Consider the following 5,510-nt stretch of genomic DNA (forward strand, 5'->3'; position numbering starts at 1 on the left):
CGGAGCGCCAATGGCGAGCGCGGACCCGGGCCCCCGCCGCACGTGAGGAGGCCGAGCCAATCGAGCGCCGAGTGACACTCACGGGACGGGAAGGGCCGCAGCGAGAGGGCGGAGCCCGGAGAGCGCGGCCCCCTGAGGTCACGTGAGGACGGCTAGCCAATCAGCGCGTGATGGGGAATTCAGACAAGCATAATCAACAACCGAGAAGTGGATCCTGGCAGCCTGGCTTGAGGCGCTTTCCACAACTTCCCGGGCGGGGGGGCTCCGTGCAGAGCAGATCGCGCCGCCCCCCCGCCCCGGCCCCACGTGCCTGGTCCTGTGCCGGCCCCCGGGGCAGAGACCCGCCCTGCGCCGCTCTGACACCCGGTCCCTGGTCACATCCCCCCGCCCCGCCCCGCGACCCCCCCCGCCAGCCCAGGCATGGGGCCCGGACCCCCCCGCCCCGCCCTCCGACCCCCCCCCGGACATGGGGCCCGGACCCCCCCGCCCCGCCCTCCGACCCCGGACATGGGGCCCGGACCCCGCCCCGCCGTCCGACCCCGGACATGGGGCCGGACCCCTGCCCCGCCCTCCGACCCCGGACATGGGGCCCGGCCGGCCCCGGGGCAGAGACCCGCCCTGCGCCGCCCGCCGCTCTGACACCCGGTCCCTGGTCACATCCCCGGACCCCCGCCCCCACCCTCCGACCCCCGGACATGGGGCCCGGACCCCCGCCCCGCCCTCCGACCCCCGGACATGGGGCCCGGACCCCCGCCCCGCCGTCCGACCCCAAAACATGGGGCCCGGACCCCTGCCCCGCCCTCCGACCCCGGACATGGGGCCCGGACCCCTTCCCCACCCTCCGACCCCGGACAGGGGCCCGGACCCCGCCCTGCCCTCGGACCCCGGACATGGGGCCCGGACCTCCCCACCCTCCGACCCCGGACATGGGGCCCGGACCCCGCCCGCCCCGGACATTGGGCCCGGACCCCTTCCCCACCCTCCGACTCCCGGACAGGGGCCCGGACCCCCGCCCCGCCCCGGACATGGGGCCCGGACCCCCCTTCCCCACCCTCCGACCCCGGACATGGGGCCCGGACCCCGCCCCGCCCTTCGACCCCGGACAGGGGCCCGGACCCGCCCCGCCCGGACATGGGGCCGGACCCCGCCCCGCCTCCGACCCCGACATGGGGCCCGACCCCGCCCCGCCTCCGACCGCCCCGGACATGGGGCCCGGACCCCGCCCCGCCCTCCGACCCGGACATGGGGCCCGACCCCCGCCCGCCTCCGGCCCCGGACATGGGGCCCGGACCCCGCCCGCCTCCGACCCCGGACATGGGGCCCGGACCCCGCCCGCCTCCGACTCCCGGACATGGGGCCCGACCCCGCCCCGCCCTCCGACCCCGGACATGGGGCCCGGACCCCGCCCGCCCTCCGACTCCCGGACATGGGGCCCGACCCCCGCCCTCCGACCCCGGACATGGGGCCCGGACCCCGCCGCCCGCCCTCCGACCCCGGACATGGGGCCCGGACCCCCGCCCGCCTCCGACCCACCCCAGACATGGGGCCCGGACTCCCCGCGGCGGACCCCGGACATGGGGACCAGACCCCGCCATGTGCCCCCAGACATGGGGCCCGGACCCCATCCCCGCCATCTGACCCCAGACATGGGGCCCGGACCCCTTCCCGCCGTCTGACCCCCCAGACATGGGGCCTGGACCCCATCCCGCCACCCCAGACATGGGGCCCGGACCCCTTCCCCGCCGTCCAGCCCTCCCAGACATGGGGCCCGGAGCCCCCATCCCCACCCCAGACATGGGGCCCGGACCCCCCTTCCCCGCCATCCGACCCCCCCGCCAGCCCAGACATGGGGCCCGGACCCCATCCCCACCATCCGACCCTCCACCCCAGACATGGGGCCCGGACCCCTTCCCCCCATCCCAGACATGGGGCCCGGACTCCCTTCCCCGCCGTCCTACCCCCCGCCAGCCCAGACCTGGGGCCCGGACCCCTTTCCCTGCTGTCCGACCCCCACCCCACCCTAGACATGGGGCCCGGACCCCCTCCCCGCCATCCAACCCCACCCCGCCAGCCCAGACATGGGGCCCGACCCCCTTCCTGCCGTCCGACCCCCGCCAGCCCAGACATGGGGCCTGGACTCCCCTTCCCCACCCCAGACATGGGGCCCGGACCCCATCCCTGCTGTCCCACCCCACCCCCACCCTAGACATGGGGCCCGGACCCCATCCCCCCGCCATCCAACCCCACCCCGCCAGCCCAGACATGGGGCCCGGACCCCTTCCTGCCGTCCGACCCCGCCAGCCCAGACATGGGGCCTGGACTCCTCTTCCCGCCACCCCAGACATGGGGCCCGGACCCCATCCCTGCCGTCCGACCCCTGCTGCCCCAGACATGGGGCCCGGACCCCATCCCCGCCGTCAGACCCCCACCGCCACTCCCAGACATGGGGCCCGACCCCATCCCTCCGCCATCCAACCCCCCCAACCTAGGTATGGGGCCCGGACCCTATCCCCCTGCTGTCCGACACCCCCCCGCCAGCCCAGACATGGGGCCCGGACCCCATCCCCTGCCATGGGGCCGATCCCCACCCCACCCCAGACATGGGGCCTGGACCCCATCCCCTGCCGTCCGACCCCCGCCAGCCCAGACATGGGGCCCAGACCCCCATCCCCACTGTCCGACCCCCGCCAGCCCAGACACATGGCCCAGATCCCCATCCCCACTGTCCAACCGCCCAGCCCAGACATGGGGCCCAGACCCCATCCCCACCATCCGACCCCCCACCCCAGACATGGGGCCCGGACCCCATCCCCGCCGTCCGACCCCCACCCCAGACATGGGGCCCAGATTCTCCTTCCCTGTCCGACTCCACCCCAGATATGGGGCCCGGACTCCCCCATCCCCCCACCGTCCAACCGCCCACCCCAGACATGGGGCCCGGACCCCCCATCCCCTCGCCGTTCCTGGCTATTTGGGGAGGCACAGCCTCCCCTAACCCACCTTCCATACAATTTCTGAAACCCAATACGGCCCTCGGGCTCCCCGCTCTAGAGCCGCACCAAAGGGCCAGAATGCAGAGTGGACTCGGTGGCTGTGCTCATTGCAGGGGGCCGGGGGTGTTAATTACTGCAGCCCTAGAGATGGGAAGGGTCGCAGCCCAAGTCGGCAGAGCCTCGCTGCTTTGCCTGAGGAAACGCCTGTCCTTTGCCAGAAGGTGGATCCCGGCCTGACAAAAAGGCCCGCCAAGGACTCAGCTGCCAAGGCCACCGAGGGAAGAGGGGAGTCCGGGGGTAGCTAGGGTGAGCTGCTGTGAGGTCCCTAGCCAGGAGCTAGGGAGGAGAGTTCGGGAGGCCATGATCGCTAAGGGAAGCAGCTGAGGGATCTGAGCAGTTCCAGGTGCGTTTCCTGGAGATAAAAACTCCGGCACAAGGAAAAGTGCAGTTTTGGTGCTTCAGTAAAAACACGGAGCCATTCCCTTATCTATGAGGGGCCAGCTGCTCAGCCGGTGTGTGCTGGTGTCACTGTCGCGCCAATGGATTTGGCCTTCTCCAGCTGCTTAGCGAGAGGGAGCCAAATAGAGCCACGTTTGGGATGATATGAAAACGTTTCCTCTGCTAAAGAGTCAAAATGTAACTCGTACAACAGGGTAGAAAATGCACGTGTCCCCGGGAGAGCCAGGGTGGGAAAAGCGGAGATTTAAGCCCACTCGTGAACGTGTGTTGGACCAGAGGGACCGCGGTCCTGTTTTAAGTGCAAAACTCAGTGCAACGGTAACTGTGGCGTCACTGCCGGTGCCTCTCTCGTTGGGCGGCGTTGCCTGTTGCAGAGCCGCTGCGCAGAGCCTGAGGTTTTTCTTCATAACCTAAACAGAGCAATGGTTTGTGTTCACATGACTGTCAGCTACCAGCTGGAATGTACGAGAGGAGCTGAGCTGGGGGAATAATTAAAACAACTGGCCTTGTGCTAGTGCATTCATGGGAGGGTCAGGGCCGCCGGGGGGGGCGCCAAGTGGGGCAATTTGCCCCAGGCCCCGCAGGGGCCCCCAGGAGAGTTTTTCAGGGCCCCTGGAGCGGGGTCCTTCACTCACTCCGGGAGCCCCGGAAAACTCTTGCAGGGCTGGGGCCCCCGGAGCGTCTTCCGCTCCGGGAAGTGCCGAGTCTTCGGCGGCAGGCGGCCCCCGCCGCAGGTCTTCGAGGCACTTTGGCAGCGGGTCCTAGAGCGGAAGGACCCCCCGCTGCCAAATTACTGCTGAAGCGGGGCCCCCCGCCGCCGAAGACCCCAGGCCCCCTGAATCCTCTGGGCGGCCCTGGGAAGGGTCACTGAGCCCTTGAGTGAGGTGGGTTATGGGGAATATTCCCAGGCGTGGCTGGGGAAGCTCTGTCTCCAGAGGAAACGGCCTGCTCTGAAACCGGTTTGTATCCGAGCCCCGTGCTCTGCGCAGCGCTGCCTGTCTGGAGCTTTCAGCTGCGTTGACGCTTGGGCAGCGATGTGCAGAGAGGTGGCCAGACAGGCCACTTGTGCGGTGCGCCGGGGACACCAGTGGGCAGGGGCGGCGAGTTATATACGCCCGTGGTGCCCGGGCTCCAGCAATATTCAGGGCCTGGGGGCCCGGCTCCACCAATGTTTGGGGCCAGGTCTCTCCCCCGGCCCCGCCTGCTGCCCCCATGCGCCTCCCCCCGAGTGTCCCCCCTGGCCCCCATTTGCTGGCCCCCGCACACCCGAGCCCGGAGCTCAGCTGACTCTGCTCTGCTGGCTCCTGGAATCAACAGCTGCTGCAGGGTCCTAGTGCCCCCTCCCCATCCAGTAATGGCAGGGCAGGCTGCCCTTACCCTGCCCTTCCACCCTAGCCCTGAGCCTCTCCAACGCCCCAAACCCCTCAGCCCCAGCCAGAGCCCTCATACCCCTGCACCCTAATCCTCTGCCCCAGATCTGAGCCCCTCCCATACCAAACCCCTCAGCCCCAGCCAGAGCCCTCGTCCCCCCGCACCCTAATCCTCTGCCCCAGATCTGAGCCCCTCCCATACCAAACCCCTCAGCCCCAGCCAGAGGCCTCGTCCCTCCGCGCCCTAATCCTCTGCCCCAGCCCTGAGCCCCCTCCTGCATCATGAACCACTCATCCTCAGCCCCAACCATCATCCTCCTGCACCCTAATCCTCTGCCCCAGATCTGAGCCCCTCCCATACCAAACCCCTCAGCCCCAGCCAGAGCCCTCGTCCCCCCGCACCCTAATCCTCTGCCCCAGCCCTGAGCCCCCTCCTGCATCGTGAACCCTTCAACCCCACCCCACACCCAACTAGCCCTGAGCCTCCTCCCACACCCCAAAGTCCTCATCCTCAGCCCCACAGCGCTCACCCCTACACCCCCCCACCTCCAAACTCCCTCCCAGAGCCTGCACCCCTCACCCCTCCTACACCCCCCAGCCCAGAGCCTGCACCCAAACTCCTTCCCAGAGCCTGCACCCCTCCTGCACCCTAATCCCCAGCCCAGGGCTTGCACCCCAGACCTCCTCC

The sequence above is a fragment of the Mauremys reevesii genome, linkage group 1 (genome assembly GCF_016161935.1).
Source record: "Mauremys reevesii isolate NIE-2019 linkage group 1, ASM1616193v1, whole genome shotgun sequence".
Classification (NCBI taxonomy): Eukaryota; Metazoa; Chordata; order Testudines; family Geoemydidae; genus Mauremys; species Mauremys reevesii.